Raw genomic sequence first — 25476 nt, forward strand, 5'->3', positions numbered from 1 at the left:
TGGACTAGACACATCGGATATTCCGTTTGGAAAAGCGTTAGGGAATTCAGTATTCCGAGGTCCACAGTGTCAAGAGTGCGTCGAGAATACTAAATTTCAGGCATTACTTCCCTCCATGAACGCCGGCCGGTATGGCCGTGCGGTTAAAGGCGCTTCAGTCTGGAACCGCGTGACCGCTACGGTCGCAGGTTCGAATCCTGCCTCGGGCATGAATGTGTGTGATGTCCTTAGGTTAGTTAGGTTTAAGTAGTTCTAAGTTCTAGGGGACTTATGACCTAAGATGTTAAGTCCCTTAGAGCTCAGAGCAATTTGAACCACTTTTTGAGAATGATTACAGTATCACATTAACTTTGACCGACTCCATTGAAATTATACTAAAATCTAAATTGAAACGAGTGGCTGAAGAAACTGGTGTATTGTTTACTTCCACCTGATGCATCAAGAGATAACTGGAAAGAGTTCATGCAGGTATATTGTCGAAATTCTAAGCACGTCCTAAATAAATGCAATGAAGACCTGAGAAAGGCAGTTTAGACAACGTTAATGAGCAAGTCGTTCGTCGTGTGGTGAATAGTTTCTACGTTTCATATACACTGATGACCATAGATGTTAAGTCCCATAGTGCTCAGAGCCCTCCATGAACAACGCAGTGCCCGACGGTCTTCGCCTAAGGACCGAGAACAGTGCCGTTTGCGTAGGGTTTTCAGTGCTAACAGACAAACAACGCTGCTTGAAATAACCGGAAAAATCAATTTGGACGTACGACAAACGTGTCCATTAGGACAGTGCGGCAAAACTTGGCATTCGTGGGCTATAGCAGCGGACGACCGACGCAAGTGCCTTTGCTAACAGCACAACATCGCCTGCAGCGACTCTCCGTGGCATGTGACCATATTGGTTGGGCTCTTGACGACTGGGAAACAGTGGACTGGTCAGATGAGCTCCGAAATCAGTAGGTAAGAGCTGATTGGAGGGTTCGAGTGTGCCGCAGATCCCACGAATCCGTGGACCAAAGTTGTCAACAAAACACTTTGCAGCCGGCCGGAGTGGCTGAGCGCTTCTAGGCGCTACAGTCTGGAACCGCGCGATTGCTACGGTCGCAGGTTCGAATCCTGCCTCGGGCATGGATGTGTGTGATGTTCTTAGGTTAGTTAGGTTTAAGTAGTTCTAAGTTCTAGGGGACTGATGACCTCAGAAGTTAACTCCCATAGTGCTCACAGCCATTTGAACCAAAACGGTGTGCAAGATGGTGGTGGCTGCTCAGTAGTGTGGGTTGCGATTACATGGAATGGACTGGGTCCTCTGGTTCAACTGAATCGGTCACTTAGTGGGAATGGTTATTTTCAGTTACTTGGAGACCGTTTGCCGCCATTCATAAACTTCATACTTTCAAACTACGATGAAATTTTTATGGATGACAATCCACCGTGCCACAGAGCCACAATTGTTTGAGATTGGTTTGAACAATATTCTGGACAATACGAGCTTATGATCTGGCCACCCATCCAAGATTTATAGGACATAACTGAGAGGTCAGTTCATGCACAAAGCCCTGCACCGGCAAGACATTCGCAGTTGAGGACGGCTATAGAGACAGCATGGCTCAATATTTTTGGAGGGGACTTCCAACGACTTGTTGAGTGCATGACACGTCGAGCTGCTGCATTTCGCTGGGCGAAAGGAGATTCCACGCGATATTAGGAGGTATCCCATGACTTCTGTCACCTCATTGTAATTCGAGAAGTGTTCCGTGTTTGTATTGTGCCTTGTTGCCTACTCGCCACTAGGACTGAACTTTGATAGAGGAACAGGAAAAGTTAGCAGCTGACGGAAACTAAAGAAAAACAAACAGCGCGAAGTTCACCATGAAGTTTAGTTGTGAGTACAGCACCTTCAATTTTCAGAAACTGTTCCAAGTGTCGACCACAATGGTCGCGAAGGAATAACGATTCGAACAAAGTACAATGTAGGGAATACATAGGGTGCAAGATATTTTATATGACAACACTCAGCATACGAATGTGATAAACATATCGAAGTTTATTTATGGAATTGCGACTCGCCCTGTAGAATGTATGATTTAACACTGCATTTATATGCGGTCCGACAAAAAGAGCGATGCACGTAGAAGACATGGCCGCATCTCAAGGTAACTTCGTACTCGAATACAAAATCAGTAGGTATGTAAAAGAACAGATGTACAATTTTCCGTAATGGGTAGAATGGCGATCAGAGAGAATTCGTGTTAATCATGGTTCAAATGGCTCTGAGCACTATGGGACTCAACATCTGTGGTCATCAGTTCCCTAGAACTTAGAACTACTTAAACCTAACTAACCTAAGGACATCACATACATCCATGCCCGAGGCAGGATTCGAACCTGCGATGAAACTGGAATTATGGCTATAAATATGCGGTCTTGTGGATCTGGAGTTAGTGCCTAAAAGGCCTCGATGCGGAGGATAAGGAGAGGGAGGAAAGTAGATGGCTGATGTGAGTCGGAGTGTTGCGACTAGGACTGGAAAGAAGGATATCTCTCTCAACGGATTTCAATAATATTGGTCTCACATTCTTTGTTAATCTGTGTCATTCTATTTTCTTCTTTTGTATCCTTTTGTCGTCTTCTTCAAATGTACGTCGCCGACGCAAGACGCGAATCGATTTGAGGGCTGTTGAATGAAAAACATTTAATGTAAAATTATTGTACTTTCATGTTCATTTGCTGGTAAAAAAAAACACAAATAGAGCCAAATGCGTTTCAACTATTTATGATTAATTATTGAAAAATCGCTTCCTCTTTTAATTATATTTTGTATTAATTGTTTTATCATAGCGGTAAGAAGCGCAGCCATTGTTAGTTGCGATTATATAGCAACTTCGTCTGTACTTCTAGTTGAAAATAGCGTGGGTTTGTGTTAAACTAATTTTCAAAACAATTTAATATTTTTTTTATTGGCGGCATCAATTTAAATGATTAATTATTTATTGGGCAAAGGAAAACTCTTAATTAAAAAAGAAATCCTCTATCTTTTGTTGGCCGCCATCTTAACTTTTATCACAGCGGCAGATTTAAATTACTTGAAACTGCAAACAATATTCCGATGTGTAAGAAATAAATGTGCACCTGTGGTACTGAACTCTATTTATAAAGGAAAAATTATTCGAATCAGACTGCATTTTCTAAGAACAGTGCTGATGGTATTTATTGTTGAACAAGATTTCATTGCTGATGTATGAGCCCAAAATTAAACCACGCACGAATCACGGGGAAAATATTTCTGGTAGCATACGTCAGTGTTGTGTGCGGGTGGTATTCTGTGGTTTCTTTTCATGATCAATTTGCTAAGAATAATTAAATCCATCGAGGACAAAAATTATAAAAGCTCTGATGTACGATCTGCAATTTTAGTGATATGAACACAACTTACAGTCAACATTATTACACTACGTCAGGTTTAATTCTTGTGCAGTTTGAACAAAATAATTATCTGGCAGAAGTTGTAGTATGAATAATGCATTATACATGTGTATAATATTGTCAGTATAATTTACAAAATCAAATCAATGCAACTGCTAAAAAACAGACTGAATTGAAACCGCATAATACCATAGAGTATCGTATCATCCATATTCATTGCATTTGTCCATGTTCATGATACACAAAAACTGCCACACTGGCGCCCGAACAGGGACCACCAATGCACATTTGGTCATTTAAATGAAATAATAACACAAATTGTGTGTATGTATTGTTTTTCACGAACATTGTCATGTGTCCTCCGAATTGCTGTACTACTATAATTCAATTCTTTTATCTTGGCGACTCGCGCACGGCCGCCCAGACGTGGAAGATTGATGCGTTGCCAGTTGCAAATGTCGCACGCGCCAAGAGAAGCAGCGCCATACTTCGTTTAGGGGGGAGCGCGCAGTTTATGAAGTAAAGCCACTAGGGCCGCATTAACCCTTTCTCTGCTACTGAGACGTTCTCACCGCATTCCGTGCTGTGCGCGATTTTGTCATCACTGCACTGCTCGCCTGTACAGACCCATGGTGTTCCGAGTGCTTTGGCACACTTATCATTCGATTTCACAAAAACTATTTGGCCCAAAAATTTGATTTTTACACATTTTCTTGACTGATACCTTCCCCCCATAAATGACTTAATTTTGTTTCGATGTTCAACGCAGTTATTGAGCAGCATTAAATGTAGTTAACCATTGCACGAATTTTTGAAGAGTTTTCAGAGGTGAAAGTCCACAGCGTATATTTTCCGTATGGTCGATTTTGGTTGCCACAATGTTGACAGTAAAATGTGGACAAGATACCAAAATTTCATATAAAATTTACTGTACAACAATACCTCATTTAATATAAGTACCAGATAGGTGTCGTACGTAACATTGAGAAATATTCCGTCTTTCGCGACTGTAATAAGAGTTATATTTATACCAGACTCATTTCGCATTTTTCTACAAAGTTCTGATTATAACAAAGTTGGCGAAGTACACAAAACTGAATTGTGGGCGTAATAAAACACAGAAACTAAAATATATTGTCAGTTAGGCACAGTGCGCAAACAATTTGTTTTTGTCATAACGGACAGCAAATACTTGCCAAAACATAGATCAGTCGACGAAAACGTTGAATATGATGATGTTGCCAAAGCAGCGACGCAAAGAATTGCGTCAATCATGTAGCTCGGCAACGTACGAGCCGAAATTCTGTTCTAAATAATACTTTTAATACTGTCGCAAAAGAATATATCTCACAATGAATAGTAAATCAGCGACTGCGCAAGAGAAGATATACAAACAAAACAAATAACATGAATATTGTATGTGTGCCTTTTCATTGTTTTTAATTGATGTGAAAACAAGTATTGGAGGACAAAATTAGAAAAACCGAAAACGTTTTATGATTATAATGAAGAGACAAAGCACTAGAAATTTCAAAAAATTACATTCAAACGAATAAAATTCATGAAGCAAGACACTTCGATATTGTTTTTAAATAAAGAAAAAATTAAGCAGCTAACATGGTTTGAACTCAGAACCTTTCGCTTAGCAGTCAAACGCCATAACCATTACGCTTACACCACTTCTCATTTAACAGTGTTTCTGGAGCATTGTAAAATATCACACAAAATACCGACAAACACTGTTGGTATGACTATGAATTACTCACGTTTCGTCGAAGTACAATAGGAAATAAACAATTACCGCTGCTCTTTATTGCGTAAAAGCGCTTCGTGGGAATTATACCAACACCTTTCCTTGTTATCGCCTGGAGGCTTATTGCTTGTTTGGCTTAATTAATTAATAGAATATGAAGCAATTGGTATAAATAATGCTTTTTCCAAACTTTCTATAAAAGAACGTCTGCTATCAAGACATTGAGTACCAGGGTAGGAACACTGCACTTACACACGTAGCATTCACCATTTCTGTAAAAGAAAGTCTGCTATCAAGACATTGAGTACAAGGGTAGGAACACTGCAATAACACACGTTGCACTCAGTTTAGTTTCAACACCGTTTCTATAAAACATAGTCTGCAATCAACACATTGGGTACAAGAGTAGGTACACTGCAGTTACACACAAATTGCACTCAGCTTAATTCCAACACCGTTTCTAAAAGAAAATGTGCTACTCAGACATTGATATCAGTTTTAACATCGGCAGCGATAAGTAGACGAGATTCAATAAACCGACTGCGAGAAAGTTACTGCTAAATGTAATAAATTTGCAAAAGATTCTCTACACAGATGTAAAGAGTTTTCTGTGTTATATATATATGTGTGTGTGTGTGTTTGTGTTAGTCGAAAGATTATTTTGTGTTTATGTATATGTGTCAGTGATATATATAGACTTGTTTTGTTATATTGTGTATAAAATGGTTAGGCTAAGGAAACTGGTTAAACCTAGTGAGGATACGGAGGCAGAAATGGTATACGATCCTCCAGTAGAACAATCTGTTCACACTCTTACTCAGTCATTAGAGAATTTAATTACCGATGACAATTTTGTAGATGATGTTCCGACAGGTAGTGAGACTGAAGAGCTGCCGAAGCAAACTGGCACTCCACCAGTCTGTCAGTTAGAAAATAGACACACTATTTGTACCGGCCCAGGGGCACAAGTGCACAACGCACAAGCTATGCCGTTACAGGATATGTTATCAGCTTTATTCGAAAAATTTACTATCCAGCAGAGGGAAGAAAGGGTTAGAGAAAGACAGGAACAAGAAATTAAAGACCAAGAAAGGGAAAGGAAATTAGTTGAAAATATCAACAACATATTTATTAAAAGAGATGAGGAAATTGTCCGCCAGATCAATCAAACCTTAAACGAACGGGATAGTGCAATTACTAATCATGTGAAAGAAGAGATCGATGCAGTGAAATCCACGATCGAACCATTAGTGAAAATTCCAGTTCGGGTTACCAGCCTAACTGATGTGGATAATCTTGAAAACAGATTCAAAGCTCTAGCCACAGCTGTCGAAACATTGCAGGAAGATATTCCTTCCGAAATTCATAGACAAGTCAAAACCGAGATAGCCAGAGCGATGTATCCTAAAAACCGTAACCCACAAAATCTATCAGTATGCTGCAATAACAACACTGCTTCTGACAGGCAAACGTACACAGAACATTCTACACCGACTCTTGTTGTACCGCAAAGAAAACCAGACTTTGGTAATCAAATGATTTTGCCACAGCAATGCGTGACAACAAGAAACAATCATGATAACGAAGCAGAGTGTACTTGTAAAAAGGTAAATGCAAAACTTGCAGATGATAGCAGTTCAATGCAACTAACAACTCTAATGCATGAAGAGACTCTCATCAAGCATCGGCAGTTTCAGATCTTCAATGAAGAAAGCAAAAGAAACGTACAGCCTCTTGTATTTATCCGTAATTTCAAAAGTGTTCTCCCAAAATCATGGTCAGAAGAACAAAAGATACGATTTGTGGCATCACATATCTCTGGTGATGCGTCATTATGGGCGTTAAATGCCGCAGAAACTTGTAAAACCTTTCATGACTTTGAAAAGGCGTTTTTATATCAATTTTGGTCGGCGTCTATTCAAGAGCGACTTCGTAAAATAGTATACAATGCCGAAGTCTACAATCCGAAATCAGGTTCATTAAGGAAATATTTTGAAAAATATGTTAACATGACCAGATACTGGGATGAGCCAGTTACCACTAGAGATTTGTTACGAGTACTAAAAGCCAGACTACCAATCCAAATTAGAGAGAAACTGTTCAATATTACAGGCACTGACTTAAAAGAATTTCTATCTGTAATCGATTCCTTGTATCTTGTGCAGGAGGACGCCAGAAAAACTTCTGATGTCACCAGCAATACAAACACTCCGAATGGAAAGAGTTCATGGAATTCAAACAAGGGAAATAGGGCCGAAGCTAGTCCTAAACAAAATAAAAATAAATCTTAAGGAAACAGCAATTACAACCATAACAGTAATAGAAACCAATACAACCAAGATTGTGGTTACAACGATAATAATAACAAGGATTATAGGAAACCGAATGGTAATGCAAGGCAGCATCACAATCAGAATTCAAGTTTTCGTAGTGACATTAATAACCGAAAAAGACGCAATGACCACAGACCAGACAGTCCGTACAAAGATAAGCCACAGAATATGCGCGGAGATAACTAATATTGGCGGCACCCAGGACCAAGCCATTGGCAACCGTCGCAAGGTTCTGTTAATACAGGCCAGCTGGTAAATTATGTCCAAGCTATTCCGATGTCAAACAGCCTATATCCACCGTGGTGGGATACAAGCAGGTCACCTCCAACTCCAACAGAAAATTCACAAAATGTGATAACAACAGAGGTACCTTCTGATACCAAAGAAAATTCACAGAAGCCGACAAACTAATTGCGGTCCCTGTAGGCCTTCGCCAGGCGGCCTAGGGCAACAAGGAAAGCAATAGGTCGAAGAAGAACAATATAAACATGATTCGATATCAGGATGGAAATAAATTAGAAGATGAGCTATATCAAGAACCTGTCATTTCTGATAAGATAGGAAAGGAAATAATTCAAGCAAGTGTCACCAGGAGTATAAATGGGATACCAACTACAACTCAGATCGATACAGGTGCAAATGTATCCGTAATGAATATGCAATTTTTCAAGAAGGTTTCACAACTACGAAAAGTACCGAGCTTACCCGTCGCAAATTGCAAGGTTATTGGAGCATTGGGAAATAAGACACAAACCATAAAATTCCAGACACAGGCGGAAGTTACCTTAGGAAATGATCGCTTGACATGCACGTTCCTATTGATAGATAACTTATCCGTACCAGTGGTACTTGGACTTGAGTTCCTTCGGGAAAAGGAAGGTAAAATTAATCTCGCCCAGGGGACGTGTGATCTTAATCACCAACAGCGACCGATAACTTTGATGTTGAATCGGGAGTTCGGAGCAAACCTTCAATTAATGCAAAAGGCACACCTTTCTGTCAGTAAGCAGAAGATGTTAATATTGAACCAAGAGCACCGGCAGATATGTAGTCAAAACCGAAATAACGATGTACCCAGCAATGCAAATGACATCGTGGCAACAAAACAAGAAAAAATAAACGAGGCAACTTGCATTAATACTTGTAAGGCTAAGCAATTGACCGAATTATTGTCTGAATATCATGAAGTATTCGTTCAACAACCTGGTATCATAAATGATTATCCATATAAAATGAATGTATTCCCGCAGAAGACCTATTGCAGAGCAGTTTACTCGGTTCCCTGGACTAGGGGCTATATTGCCATAAAGACATGAAAAAATATTTGCAATAAAATGTCTGTATTTAGAAAGAACTAATAAGAGGTGCTAATGTACCGAACATTAATAAATGTGATGTTTAGTTTTAGTAATGCAATGATATTATGTTTGTTGGTTTGTAGATTTACACGTCAAGTGTCACTATATAATATTCTTGAATTATTTACGCAAGGAGTAAAGAATGTCCATGATAAACACATTTTAATAAAAGAAATCAGTATCTTCATAAAAGTTCACTTAAATATTATTGTATTAGATGTAATAAGTTTTATTATTTTTTTATGTAGCATACATATCAATGAAATGCATAAAATATTTTACATGAGATTGAGTCGTATAGTCCCATACATGCAACAAGTGTTGGTCATGTGTGAGCTGTTTGATCATGTCAGCCACCTCTCGAATAGCATCTGACTGTGTACTAATTAATGTACACATTTCAGTATGAAGTCATATAAAATGACTTTTCAGGGACATTCCGGTTAAAAGAAGTCAAACATGGATCTCTGTCCCAAGAGATGATAAAATATGTATTTGCCATGAACATGGAAATGTACTGTTATTTCGATTGTTCAAGAATGATATAATGATCACAACAATGTAGCAGATTCCTAAAGTTTTACACTGTATTATGTTTACGTAATTGCATAAAATTTTGATCTTCTTATTCAGTTATTGTAATGTGAAAATATGTGCAAATGTACCGGATTTCTTTTCATGAAAGGTGTCGTTCGCATATAGACTGTGTGTAAGTACTACGGACATGTACTCACAGCAATCAGAAAGTTGATCTGTGTCTTACAAGAACTGCACAAGTCTACTGGACACTGATTTATTTAGCGAGAAATGTGAACAGTGATAAACTGTGATCAAGAAACCTTAAGTACACTCATGCGGTGTCGAAAGTAACAGCAACGCTATGGACGTTAAGTTCTGTTGCCAATATTAGCAGTTAAAAGGAACTCGTGACCTCTAATAATTCGATTCGGAGAGTCTTTGCGGCTAAAATATTATGTGACTGACTGTAGAGCCAGCCGCGTCGCACAAAAACAATGCAACGTTGGCTCCGCAGCGCGTCGCGAGAGAGAAAGTGTAATCACATTCCCCGAGTATACACAAAGCACGCAACGGACACGTGTGTGATTAAAAGTGCCATGATTGAAATGTGCATATTGTGATGAATTCCTAAATGAATCACTACAATGTACTGAACAGTGTCAAGATACAGGACAAAATTAATTCCTTCTGTGTGAATGCGAGTGATATGGACACTAACAAATTTACTCCACAGGATGGTAAGAGTGTTTATCTTGTCACTGACACATGTATTTTGACATTTCCTGTACCCGTCTTGAACTGAATGACGAGGCACATGAGAATCCAGAGATGCTGCAGGGGTAGTTCCGGCCGGCAGCAGATCGCAATCACGACGCAGCCGACGGCAGTTGACGCTACACAGACGCGGCCAGGGGCGGACCGGCGGCAGTCACTACCTGATTGCCTTCCGACGGCTCGACGTGGAAGAAATTTTTATAACTCCAAGAAATATATTAAAACTGTTAAGAATACCAAAAAAAAATATCATACAACTTCAATGTATTTCGCACATACGACAGAAACATAAATTCGTGTTCCAGTATGTACAATCTCAACTATGTCAAGCCCGACTGTAAAAAGTAGGCGAGTGTATTGTCTTGAGGACCCTTGGACCGTTTTGATCCCATTTTTCTGATTCCAGCTAACCCGAATGGGGGGGGGGGGGGGGGGGGGAAATAAGATAACCCGGGAAGTATCCGAAGCAATATCCGAGGCAAAACAGTCACAGAGCTTTGTTTTATTGCTCAATTCAAATACAATTTTCTGTGTCAAGTTACATTGAAATCAAATATTCGGACATTAAAAACAATGAATCTTCCTGGAATATGTGGACTGATAAAAGAAAGGGTGATGAGAAATAAAAAAGAAGCGGATGAATAAGGCATATATAACATCCAAGATATATATATCTTTTTTTTGTTACGAGTGGAATATGAACGTGTGGAAAATTACGTAACTCAATAATATTCATTCAATTATGTAATTATTTCTTAAAAAGATGATAATTATGTAAAACAGAGACAATATTTGTCTCACATTCTTTGTTAATCTATGTCAATCTTTTCTTTTGCTTTGTAGCCTTTTGTCGTCTTCTTCTGATGTACGTCGCCGACGCAAGACGCGAATCGATTTGAGGTCTGTTGAATGAAAAACATTTAATGTAAAATTATTGTACTTTTATGTTCATTTGCTGGTTAAAAAAACAAATAGAGCCAAATGCGTCTAAACTATTTATGATTAATTATTGAAAAATCACTTCCTCTTTTAATTATAGTTTTGTATTAATTGTTCTATCATAGCTGCAAGAAGCGCAGCCATTGTTAGTTGCGATTATATAGCAACTTCGTCTGTACTTCTAGTTGAAAATAGCATCGGTTTGTGTTAAACTAATTTGCAAAAGAGTTTAATAATTTTTTTATTGGTGGCGTTGATTTAAGTGATTAATTATTTATTGAGGAAAGGAAAATCTTAATTAAAAAAGAAATCCTCTATCTTTTATTGGCCGCCATCTTAACTTCTATCACAGCGGCAGATTTAAATTACTTGAAACTGCACACAATATTCCGATGTGTAAGAAATAAATGTGCATCAGTGGTACTGAACTCTATTTCTAGAAGAAAAAAATTGTAGAATCGGACTGCATTTTCTAAGAACAGTGCTGATGGTATTTATTGTTGAACAAGATTTCATTGCTGATGTATGAGGCCAAAATTAAACTACGCACGAATCACGGAGAAAAATATTCCTGGTAGCATACGTCAGTGTTGTGTGCGGGTGGTATTCTGTGGTTCCTTCTCATGATCAATTTGCTAAGAATAATTAAATCCATCGAAGACAAAAATTATAAAAGCTCTGATGTACGATCTGTAATTTTATTGATATGAACATAACTTACAGTCAACATTATTACACTAAGTCAGGTGGAATTCTTGTGCAATTTGAACAAAATAACTATCCGGGAGAAGTTGTAATATGAATAATGCATTATACATGTGTATGTTATTGTCAGTATAATTTACAAAATCAAATCAGTGCAACTGCTAAAAAACAGATTGAATTGAAACCGCATAATACCATAGAGTATCGTATCATCCATATTCATTGCATTTGTCCATGTTGATGATACGCGAAAACCGCCACACTATGGTATAATGACGATGTTAGCAGTGTAATCAAGATGAAAGTGGAATTGTGGCTATAAATATGCGGTCTCGTGGAACTATAGTTAGTGACTAAAAGTCCTTGATGAGGAGGAGAGGGAGAGGGAGGAAAGTAGATGACTGATGTGAGTCGGAGTGTTGCGACTAGGACTGGAAAGAAGGATATCTCTCTCAACGGAATTCATCGTTGGCTACTGAGAGCTGCTTGAAGTTTCAACTGGAGCAGATGAATGAGGCATGAAGTTGCTCGGAAGGTGGGAAACGGATTTATTGATATAGCATGGTATCTGGGCTGGTGACTGATAAATAGGATATTCGATAACGAGACTGGGTCTTACGGTTAATGTTCGAAGTTCTCCAAGGAAAGAAAAAAAAAGTAAGTGGGTGAGGTAGAACAGGATGCGAGTTGAGGAGGCATACGGTTTTGGAAGGCGAGTGAGAATGCATGCACTTCTACATCTACATCTACATCTACATGACTACTCTGCAATTCACATTTAAGTGCTTGGCAGAGGGTTCGTCGAACCACAATCACACTATCTCTCTACCATTCCACTCCCGAACAGCGCGCAGGAAAACGAACACCTATACCTTTCTGTTCGAGCTCTGATTTCTCTTATTTTATTTTGACGATCAGTCCTACCTATGTAGGTTGGGCTCAACAAAATATTTTCGCATTCGGAAGAGAAAGTTGGTGACTGAAATATCGTAAGTAGATCTTGCCGCGACGAAAAACGTCTTTGCTTTAATGACTTCTATCCCAATTCGCGTATCATATCTGCCACACTCTCTCCCCTACTACGTGATAATACAAAACGAGCTGCCCTTTTTTGCACCCTTTCGATGTCCTCCGTCAATCCCACCTGGTAAGGATCCCACACCGCGTAGCAATATTCTAACAGAGGACGAACGAGTGTAGTGTAAGCTGTCTCTTTAGTCGACTTGTTGCATCTTCTAAGTGTCCTGCCAATGTAACGTAACCTTTGGCTCGCCTTCCCCACAATATTATCTATGTGGTCTTTCCAACTGAAGTTGTTCGTAATTTTAACACCCAGGTACTTAGTTGAATTGACAGGCTTCGGAATTGTACTATTTATCGAGTAATCGAATTCCAACGGATTTATTTTGGAACTCATGTGGATCACCTCACACTTTTCGTTATTTAGCGTCAACTGCCACCTGCCACACCATGCAGCAATCTTTTCTAAATCGCTTTGCAACTGATACTGGTCTTCGGATGACCTTACTAGACGGTAAATTACAGCATCATCTGCGAACAACCTAAGAGAACTGCTCAGATTGGCACCCAGGTCATTTATATAGATCAGGAACAGCAGAGATCCCAGGATGCTTCTCTGGGGAACACCTGATATCACTTCAGTTTTACTCGATGATTTGCCGTCTATTACTACGAACTGCGACCTTCCTGACATGAAATCACGAATCCAGTCGCACAACTGAGACGATACCCCATCGGCCCGCAGCTTGATTAGAAGTCGCTTGTGAGGAACGGTGTCAAAAGCTTTCCGGAAATCTAGAAATACGGAATCAACTTGAGATCCCCTGTCGATAACGGCCATTACTTCGTGCGAATAAAGAGCTAGCTGCGTTGCACAAGAACGATGTTTTCTGAAGCCATGCTGATTACGTATCAATAGATCGTTTCCTTCGAGGTGATTCATAATGTTTGAGTACAGTATATGCTCCAAAACCCTACTGCAAACCGACGTCAATGATATAGGTCTGTAGTTAGATGGATTACTCCTACTACACTTCTTAAACACTGGTGCGACCTGCGCAATTTTCCAATCTGTAGGTACAGATCTATCGGTGAGCGAGCGGTTGTATATGAGTGCTAAGTAGGGAGCTATTGTATCAGCGTAATCTGAAGGGAACCTAATCGGTGTACAATCTGGACCTGAAGACTTGCCCGTATCGAGCGATTTGAGTTGCTTTGCAACCCCTAAGGTATCTACCTCTAAGAAACTCATGCTAGCAGCTGTTCGTGTTTCAAATTCTGAAATATTCCATTCATCTTCCCTGGTGAAGGAATTTTGGAAAACTGCGTTCAATAACTCCGCTTTAGCGGCACAGTCGTCGGTAACAGTACCATCAGCACTGCGCAGCGAAGGTATTGACTGCGTCTTGCCGCTTGTGTACTTCACATACGACCAGAAATTCTTCGGATTTTCTACCAAATTTCGAGACAATGTTTCGTTGTGGAACCTACACTCCTGGAAATTGACATAAGAACACCGTGAATTCATTGTCCCAGGAAGGGGAAACTTTATTGACACATTCCTGGGGTCAGATACATCACATGATCACACTGACAGAACCACAGGCACATAGACACAGTCAACAGAGCATGCACAATGTCGGCACTAGTACAGTGTATATCCACCTTTCGCAGCAATGCAGGCTGCTATTCTCCCATGGAGACGATCGTAGAGATGCTGGATGTAGTCCTGTGGAACGGCTTGCCATGCCATTTCCACCTGGCGCCTCAGTTGGACCAGCGTTCGTGCTGGACGTGCAGACCGCGTGAGACGACGCTTCATCCAGTCCCAAACATGCTCAATGGGGGACAGATCCGGAGATCTTGCTGGCCAGGGTAGTTGACTTACACCTTCTAGAGCACGTTGGGTGGCACGGGATACATGCGGACGTGCATTGTCCTGTTGGAACAGCAAGTTCCCTTGCCGGTCTAGAAATGGTAGAACGATGGGTTCGATGACGGTTTGGATGTACCGTGCACTATTCAGTGTCCCCTCGACGATCACCAGTGGTGTACGGCCAGTGTAGGAGATCGCTCCCCACACCATGATGCCGGGTGTTGGCCCTGTGTGCCTCGGTTGTATGCAGTTCTGATTGTGGCGCTCACCTGCACGGCGCCAAACACGCATACGACCATCATTGGCACCAAGGCAGAAGCGACTCTCATCGCTGAAGACGACACGTCTCCATTCGTCCCTCCATTCACGCCTGTCGCGACACCACTGGAGGCGGGCTGCACGATGTTGTGGCGTGAGCGGAAGACGGCCTAACGGTGTGCGGGACCGTAGCCCAGCTTCATGGAGACGGTTGCGAATGGTCCTCGCCGATACCCCAGGAGCAACAGTGTCCCTAATTTGCTGGGAAGTGGCGGTGCGGTCCCCTTCGAGACTGCGTAGGATCCTACGGTCTTGGCGTGCATCCGTGCGTCGCTGCGGTCCGGTCCCAGGTCGACGGGCACGTGCACCTTCCGCCGACCACTGGCGACAACATCGATGTACTGTGGAGACCTCACGCCCCACGTGTTGAGCAATTCGGCGGTACGTCCACCCGGTCTCCCGCATGCCCACTATACGCCCTCGCTCAAAGTCCGTCAACTGCACATACGGTTTACGTCCACGCTGTCGCGGCATGCTACCAGTGTTAAAGACTGCGATGGAGCTCCGTATGCCACGGCAAACTGGCTGACACTGACGGCGGCGGTGCACAAATGCTGGGCAGCTAGCGCCATTCGACGGCCAATACCGCGGTTCCTGGTGTGTCCGCTGTGCCGTGCTTGTGATCATTGCTTGTACAGCCCTCTCGCAGTGTCCGGAGCAAGTATGGTGGGTCTGACACACCGGTGTCAATGTGTTCTTTTTTCCATTTCCAGGAGTGTATTAAAGGCATCTCGCATTGAAGTCCGTGCCAAATTTCGCGCGTCTGTAAATTTTAGCCAATCTTCGGGATTTCGCGTTCTTCTGAACTTCGCATGCTTTTTCCATTGCCTCTGCAACAGCGTTCTGACCTGTTTTGTGTACCATGGGGGATCAGTTCCATCTCTTACCAGTTTATGAGGTATGAATCTCTCAATTGCTGTTGCTACTATATCTTTGAATTTGAGCCACATCTCGTCTACATTTGCATAGTTCGGAAGGAATGGAGATTGTCTCTTAGGAAGGCTTCTAGTGACACTTTATCCGCTTTTTTAAATAAAATTATTTTGCGTTTGTTTCTGGTGGATTTGGAAGAAACGGTATTGAGCCTAGCTACAACGACCTTGTGATCACTAATCCCTGTATCAGTCATGATGCTCTCTATCAGCTCTGGATTGTTTGTGGCTAAGAGGTCAAGTGTGTTTTCGCAACCATTTACAATTCGCGTGGGTTCGTGGACTAACTGCTCGAAATAATTTTCGGAGAAAGCATTTAGGACAATCTCGGAAGACGGTTTCTTCCTACCACCGGTTTTGAACAAGTATTTTTGCCAACATATCGAGGGAAGGTTGAAGTCCCCACCAACTATATCCGTATGAGTGGGGTATTTATTTGTTGCGAGACTCAAATTTTATCTGAACTGTTCATCAACTATGTAATCGGAGTCTGGGGGTTTGAAGAGATTTGTAGAATTTGGGGCAGACAGAGATCCTGGCAATGTTGGTATATGTTACGATGAGGCTGATCTGGGATTTATAGCTAAGGTTAATCGTAGAAGAATGTAGAACACAAGTGCGACCTGTGAAGATTATAGGTTTTTCCATTAAGTTTATTGCATGTTATATGCCAGCTTCGATGTCTTTGTCTGCGATTTTATGCCTGGAGTAGTCGTTGAGTGTTGCAGTCACGATTGCGCAGATATTCTCTGTAGGACAATGGGGTTCTTGGAACAGAGAAAGAGCACTAGGAAGGAGAGTGGTATGGTCATAGTATATAGTTCAGAAAGGGAAGTGTGGTTGACAGTTTGTGATGGTATTTTGTAAGAAATCTACCTCACTCGGAATGTTGTCAGGATTTTGAAGACTGAAGTGCTGGCTTTCGTTTAGGACAGACATGGACAACGTTTGGTGACCTAGGGCTATGGTTCACATACTCAGCGAAGCTCGAGAGCCGCCTCGTCACGTGACACGACAGCAGTGCTCTTACAGCATGAACTCAAAACTATAGCGTCCGTGACGTTGTTGTTAATGGGGCGACGCACCGCCGTGAAAGGCACCCCTTTCTCAACGCGCCACGCCTGCAAAATTACGCCGAAAGACATACGTTTGTGAGAGCACATTCATTTTATGCTTATGGGGTAGTATGTTATACGGGGTATTTCGGAGATGGGTGATGCTTACTCAACTATGGGCAATAGGACTGAGATTATCAGTTGAATGTAGGATGTAAGGAGCAACGTATATGGATAGTATGGTTGGATGTAAAATTGTTTAGGAAAATGGCGTGGATTTCGTATTGTCTGAGAGCTCAGGTAAAAAGATGTTTATCATAGCGGACTACATAAAGATACTTATAGTGGTTCAAGTGTACAGGAGTTGCCGTATACCATGTGAAAAGGAGGCATATGACTAGCATAAAACAGCTTTCCCCAAACATAAAAATTGCAACTTCATCCACAATATAAATGGAAAAGAAGCGGATTTCTCGTACTGCAATCTGGGAGTGTATTACAACAGTAAAATGAGATGAGGGCGCAAACACAGAGGCAGTGTGAGGTTAGCAGTACGTATCTCTCCCTGAGTGTCTACATGTCATTTGTCATTGCAGCTAAGCACATGACACCTTTTTCTCTGTGCCAATGTATGTATCGTAGTTTTGGGGCGTGGCAGCCACAGGTTCCGAGGCATTTTCAAGGCCGGCAGTGTGTGAATTCTTGTATTCCAAAAAATTATTCACTAAATGTTTCCAGTGCTTAAAATGCTCCTAACCCTATGCAAGAACGTCGCCATGTCTAGTTCTTTAATTAATCTGAAAGATTGATGTAGTAAACTGGCTGCGTATTGTTTTCCTCTGCCATTAGCTTAGCTACTGGCCCATATCTATCGGTGCTTTACAATCCCCAACAAGCACTCTACCTATTAAAACAGTCAGTTTTACAATTTCAAACATGACTTTTTCGTTGTCGCCTTCTTAGTTGGCATCAACAGTTCGCATCTTGATAACCTGCACTGACATATTGTGTATGCAGCGAAATCAAGTTCTAATCGTATATTGTTGGAATTCTGGTCCTTGTGTGTTTCATGGATGCACAGTATATGGCAACAGTTTCTGTTGCAGACCTCTTACAGGATATTATACTTGGTCTTTCTAATCTTTTCTGTGCTTATAGTTACCGTTAAAAATTTATCTGAGAAGATAAATCTCTCTGATGTTTACGTCTATGAAGGGGTCAGATGTAGGTTATAATCAAATAAACCCCCGATTCTTTAAAGAATCGGACTACCATTTCTGAAACAGCTTCAAATGTGTACAAAGTATGTTGTTGGGAATGGAGTTAGTAGAAAAGAACTGCTAAATTAAAATCTCATGCCTGGTGTTGAAGCATTACTGCGCGCCATCTTCAGCAGAAGCTAGTTCTTCACCCGTCTAAATGTCTATGACGTCATATGTCCTGTCCTATGGATCGAACAATAATTCTGCAAGTATATCTAATAGTATCTGTGAATACTATCGTTTTCTATGATTGTATGGGTGGAGAGAGGGGGACGGGGGCGACGCTTGGTAAGCTATGTGCAAAGTTTGTTGGACATCGAAAAGTGCTCTCGTTCTCAAATATTGAATAATAAAGTTCGCCGTCAGTTACACTGCCTCAGGACAAATTCACAGTTTTGAACTGCAATATTTGTCTTATTATTTGACAAAAGCGTAACTGGACCGCTGTTGATTCCTGTACACGTAAATAATCTGAATAGGGTACCAGCAATCGGTGGCTGTTTGCTGATGATGGTGTTCTGTACGGGGAGATGTTGTCGTTGACTGACTGAAGGAAGATGCAAGACGAATTATACAGAATTGCTGTTTGGTGTGACGAGTGGCAGCTTGTTCTATACTTATAAAAGTGTTACTTAATTCAGATAAGTAAGGAATCAATATTGTGATGGTAAAATACAGAATTAGTTGTGTGTTGCTTGATACAGTTACGTTGATTAAGTATTTAGACGTAACGTTGCGAAGTGACTTGAGATGGAGCGAGCGCGTTAGTGCGTTAGTAGAGAGCGCGAATGGCCAAATTCAGTTCACTGAAGAATTTTCGGAAATATGTATGCAATATCCTGTTGGTTCTTGGAGGAACGTAGACATATTAATAAACTGAATAAAATGTTAATGTTCCACAACAATATTTAGTACTTGGCTATGAACCGGCTTCCGGCTTCCGGCTTCTTAGGCCATCGTCAGATAACTTCATGCTAAACAAACAGTCCACACAACTTCAGCAAGAATCCATAACAGTGCAATGAATTCTGAACAGAGATGTGTTACACTGAGCAAATAAATCTTATATTACCGTGTATTCAAATATTAAAACTATGTGAGTGTATAAAATAGAAATGTTCTACATGTTAGTAATGGTACAGGTTACTATGTATGTCATATGAACCAACTGGCGAATGTGAAGAACTAACCGAATAAAGGGAGGGGAAGAAAGAAGTCTATAGAATGTGTGTAACAGTTATAACAAGATTGTTTGCTAATGGTGAGAGGAATAATAACTCATTGCTACTGTAATGAGGATGAGTAATGAGACTGTGTTTGGTAATTAAGGATAAGGTCAGGATTCTATGATTGGTGTTTATTAGTGACCAGAATATCCAGTAATGTTAGTTCCCTTCCTTTAATTCCTTTATGGAAAACGTCACATTTTACATCATATGAATGACAGCCATTCAGAGCATCTTCAGCAAAGGTGGAATCTTTCTTTCTCAGTCTCCAACTCCATTCATACTCCGTCAGTCTAGTATTTAAGGCTTTACCTGATTACCCTACATATATTTTGCCACACAGATTGCGGGAAATTATAGAAATTCCACTCTCTTCTGATGGTGAAATCTTATCCTTACTATGGAACTGAAGGTGTGCAACAATATTTCTAGTGTAAAGGTCTGGAGTATATTTCCTGGATTTTAGTTTCCTGGGGAGAACCTGATTGAAGGAGTGGGGTCCCTACATAACATCATCATCTTTAATATATAACTTGCCATTATTAAACTCAAACGATTTTTGAAAACAGTCAACAGTAGAACTGTATGAGCAGAGTTTAGGAAAATTTCTTTTAAGCTGATGCCATAAATTATGAACCACAAGCCGTTAATTGTACACCAAAGCACACAATTTTAAAAACAAATAACTGCAGAAAGCAAAATTCAATGAGCAGTTTTTTAACTAAGTGACCTTTAAAGAGCTACCATTAATTATGAAACCGCTGTCACTCAGTAGACAGCAAAGGGACAGAATTTTAAAAACAATTTACAACCACTAAATCATTAGCTACAGTTAACCAAAATTCCCTGATCAGATTCCAAGCAAATGTTTTTCAAACAACTGTTATTAATAATGAACGGCTGCCGTTTGGTAGGCAGCAAAATATTCAATAAAAGAAACTATAAACAGTCACTGAATAAGTAGCTATAGTTAGCCACAATTCATTGATCAGATTTTAAGCAAATGACTTATAAACAGCTACTATTAATTATGAACACATTGTCATTCATTAGATAGAAAAATACAGAATTTAAAAAGTAATTAAAAGTCACTGAATAAGCAACTAGAGTTAACCAAAATTCACTGATCGTTTTTTAACCAAACGAGTTTTAAGGAACAGCTATTAGTTGTAAGAAGTACTTGCATAAAGCCCACGGGGATGGTGAGGGGGAGGGGTGAGGAGGTAAGAAGGAAAGGTAGTGGAATACACGGAAGTTACCTTACTTGGTTAAGATGGGCGCAATCCTTCCACTCCTTAAGCCTGTAAGCGACCAGACCATCTGTGTAGAAGTGGCCCATTAACTTCGAAGTCATTGGAGAGTTTTCCAGATATCATTTCCTCTCGCAATAACGGCTTCGCAGGGCAGGTGATAAACGAAGACAAAACCAGGCTCGGCGCCTGCATAGGAGCCATCCAGAATTAGAAACCTTTCGCAACCCAGCCGACCCTCTCCGCACATTGGACACTCACTGCCAAAAACCTTCCTATTCCACGGCGTTTGTCCTAAAAAATGGCGCCACCGGTGTACTCGGAAAAGTATCTAACAACGATCGTCAACGTGGGAGGAAATCGAAAGAAGGCCGAACCCGCATGTTCCAACCTGCCCCACTGAAACTCAAAGACGCCCTTCCAGGATTCGGCACCAAGGGCAGAAAGTAAAGATGGGGTTTGCTACCCTCCTTTACCTGACTAAAGTGTACTCTAGAGATCTTCCTGTTCAATTCATTTCAGACAAAGATATTAACTGTACTCAGAAACCTTAACATTTTACAGATGCCTATATAACAGTGAGGTAGTTTATCAGAAAGGGTTGCTGCAGCCTTGGTTCCGACTTTAAACCTACGCACAAACACACGGTGTCCGACCATCCCCTTGAACTTGTGCCTCCCACAATCGCATCTACACGCCTGGCATCAATGCGGGAGATCTGTACTGCGTCTCGCTCTCTTCCAGTTATGTTAAATGGTAGGTGGGAATTGACTCGCTCTGGAAACAGCTCGTAAATGGTCCACTCAAGGGGGATTTAATCGGGCAAATAAGGATGAATGAGACTGGAGTGACCGTGATGGCCTCTTACTGAGCAGTATTAAAAGCAATATTTAACCACGGGATAGAAAGGTCTCAACGTTTTTTGACCTATCATGAAATATTATCAACGCGGCAGATGGGAATTAACCTGCTAAAATGGGAAAACCCGTCCACCAAGATGTAACGGTCGCCACCTCGCCCCATGTCAGTTTCGTGGAAGGGGTCCTACCTAGTCCGCAAAGAGGCAGTCCGTGGGTCTGCTCTCACCAGTAGACTCGATAAGTTCCTTCCGTGAATTATAATTGTGTTTCGCTGGTCTGCATAAATGGCAACCCCCACTAACCGACGTATAGCCTTACGCACAGACGGCCAAACCATATACTGTCTAATTTTAGCCAAGGTCTTAATGAAACCTAGATGACAGCTTACCACAGAGGTATGAAAATGCCTAAAAACATTGGGAACCAATACCTGAGGCCATTAAATTTTGAATGTGCGGTAGCCCTTCCTCTCTTGATACACAACAGCTTTATGAAGAACATATACGTTTACATGCTTCGCCATTTAAAAAATTTCTTTAACTGTAAAATACGGGAAATTTTTCCCTGTCTTTCGTTGAGATCGCAAAAGAGTTCAGGAACTTCAACATTGCGCCGACCAAGGCAAGTTGGCCATCGTCCTCATCATATTACAGAGAGTTTTATTGTTCATATATGAGACTTAGAGCGTCGGTCACGCTGATTTCAGTACCGCTGATACGGTGAACTTTAAAACGAAATGTGAAGATGCGAATTGCCCAACGAGTAACCCTACCAGTTTCTCTGGGGCGGGCCAATGCCCAACCGAACGCCTGATTACCAATCTCGAACACAAATTCCTTGTGATCCAGGTAGAACCTAAACTTCTCCAAGGGGAAGAGAACTTCTAAAGCTTCCCACTCGCTCACTGAATGTTTTAATGCAGAGGGAGATGATCAACGCTACGCGCAGGCGACGGGATGCTGTTCCCCCTTGTGTTCTTGGAGAAGTACCACTGCTATCTCAGAATTGGTTGCGTCGGTCGGGATAATAAATAACTAGCGGAAATGTGAGATAACTAAATCAGGATGGGTGCTAAGGGTGGCTTTAACTGTCTCAAAGGAAGCTTGATGAATCTACCCAAAGGGAACTGCTCTCCTTCCTTGCGCAAGTTATTCAAGGGTGCCGCCAATGGGCGAAATTACGAAGAAACTTTCGGAAGAAATTAGCCATTCCAATAAATCTGGTGGCCTCATTCTTGCTGTTAGTGGGGGTGAGGGTAGGCGGGGGCGGGGTGGCGGGGTAGAAGGTCACGCAGGGAACGTGTCCGCTCCTGATCAGTGCTCACCCCTTGAGCTGAAACCAGGTGACCGATAAAGGATGTACAAGGGCGAGCCAAGGTAATCTTAGGAGGCTTGACAGTAAGCCCGGCCTCCCTAAGATGTAGAAAAACTTCTTTGAGGTGGTCCAAATACTCCGAAAATGTGGCACTGTAAAACATCACATCATCAAAATAGCTATAAACCGATTTGAACTTAAGAGCTCCCACAACATCGTCCAAAATACGAGACAACACGGTTGCGCCAGTAGACAATCCGAAAGGAACCCTATTAAACTCATAAAGGTTCCTATCATCACAAAAGGTAGTTACTGGTTTGGTCAAGGGTATCTGATGGTAGGCTTGATATAGGTCCCGTATAGAGAACCAACGTGCACTCGCTAACCATGTGAAGCAATTTTGAAGGTCGGGCAACGGAACCGATTCCAAGACGACCTTCTGATTGAGTGCCCTATAATCGACGACTGGCCGATGATTGCCGCTCTATCCTTTAGGAAGAAGAAAAATGGGTGAAGCGTAGGAATGATTCTATGGTCTAATGACGCCACCCTGGAACACGTTATTAATTTCCTCACACTAAATCTTCATCTTGGGTGAAGATAACCTATTAGACGTCTGACGAACAGGAACATAGTGAACGAAGCGAATCTTATATCAGATCTTACTAGTGACAACTCATTTATTAGTGAGGATATCGGGGAATAGAGATAACACACTCAATAGTAGCATAGTGTTGGCAAATTCCAATTTATCAGTGGCAAACTTAATCGACCCCAACAGCACCTTACTAATCGGTAGAGAGCACCGACACGAACACAGTGCTATCCTTTCTTTAGAGCAAAACTTGAAATAAAAGGTACGAGCTTGATAATAAAGAACCAAACCGTTACGCTCAATAAAATAACAGCCCAGTATCGGGATAACTGACAAATTCATAGCAATGACAAAGTTGACGGGTTGTGTAAAATTCAATATGCCTAACTTGCCCCGAAACTGGCTTTCCATAGGTACCTCTTGTCCATTAATGACACGGCATCTCTGAGGTGGGGACAAGAGGAGGCAGTCTTGGTAAGATCCGAAATTCGAGGTACCAATTGTAATCAAACAGTCAAACAGAACTTCCAGAATCCAGAAGAGCCCATACAGGCTCATTGTTCAAATGGGCTCTAATGTGGGAGCAGTTCTTAACGGAAAGACGGCTACCTCTTCCATCTGGTGTCCTATGGCGTCAGAAATTCAGACGCGGGCCCCCCTTAACGAGACATGACCTTACAAAATGTCTACTATCATCACACGATAGATTTAAACTTCCCGAGCGCAAAGCCAGCAGCTTCCTGCTCCCTCCTCTCAAGTGCAGCAACTAGGCGACCGCCCACTTGACGTTGCTCATTAGCAAATCTTAACCCTTTCATCTCAGAAAATGAGATATCTAATTGCACGAAGGTAGTAGATTTCGTAGAAAAACCCTTTCAATACGGTCTTAACCACATCAACTTGAACTACTTGCAAGTCCGGAACTAGCACAGCAGTGCGGATCTCATCAATGTATTTAGGCAAGACCTTGAGCTGGTATTGTACAAGCCAAAAATGCTTGTGCTCCAGCTCATGCCTGATACGGACTGACACCTTCAGTTGAATAATGTGCTATCTCAAACCACGAAGGAATACTTCACTCTGCATAATTTCAGAGAAAAGTCTTACTTAAAACCCCATGTTTTAACAAATAAAAAAGCTTAAGAACAATGGCATGTGGAATGCACAGTGCATCAGCATAAAATTCAAACCGAACAGTTAACTATAACACTAATTCAGCCTGTTAAACTGGCTCAGTAGAAAGCTCGTTGCTTCCTTATAGTAAATGCAAAACGGGGTTTGGCAAAAGCTTTAGAGGAGATCACGTTTACAAGTCGCCCGGTTTCCTGTCCATTCTCCTGACAGCGCAGATTATCATTTACCGTCTCTCTCCCTTACACTAGTTTACCTGTAACTCTCTGAATTGACTAATTATGTTTTCAATGGTAGCACTATCGTCGGGCTTTAGGGATGCATGCCTTGAATCGCCAAGACGATACTCTCAATGTTGGCCTGCGCTTGAGTGTTGTACATTTGTTAGCACATGGGCCGAGTGTCCCGTAAAAAGTTTGCATTTTCCTGCACTCCTGCCAACGCCGGCTGAGCGCAGCCTCTATGTTACCTGTGGATCCAAGGCTGAGTGCCATGGCTTTGCAATGGCGACGCGCAAACGAGCAGCCAATTCAGGCACTGCACTGTAACATCGAAAATGCCGAAATAATACCTTCTGCACCATTCAAATTTTTCGCCGTTTAACATCGGATGACAAATTGTCTGTATTTCTAATTCTGAATTTATAAGATTTGTGACAGCAAATATATCTAATATGTAACGGATGTAATAGAGTATATATTGCTGAATGTACACTGAAGCGCCAAAGAAACTGGTACAGGCTTGCGTATTCAAATACATAGATATGTAATCAAGCAAAATAAGGCGCTGCGGTCGGCAACGCTTATGTAAGACAACAAGTGTCTGGCGCAGTTGTCA

Source organism: Schistocerca serialis, chromosome 1, assembly GCF_023864345.2.
Source record: "Schistocerca serialis cubense isolate TAMUIC-IGC-003099 chromosome 1, iqSchSeri2.2, whole genome shotgun sequence".
In the NCBI taxonomy this organism is placed as follows: Eukaryota; Metazoa; Arthropoda; class Insecta; order Orthoptera; family Acrididae; genus Schistocerca; species Schistocerca serialis.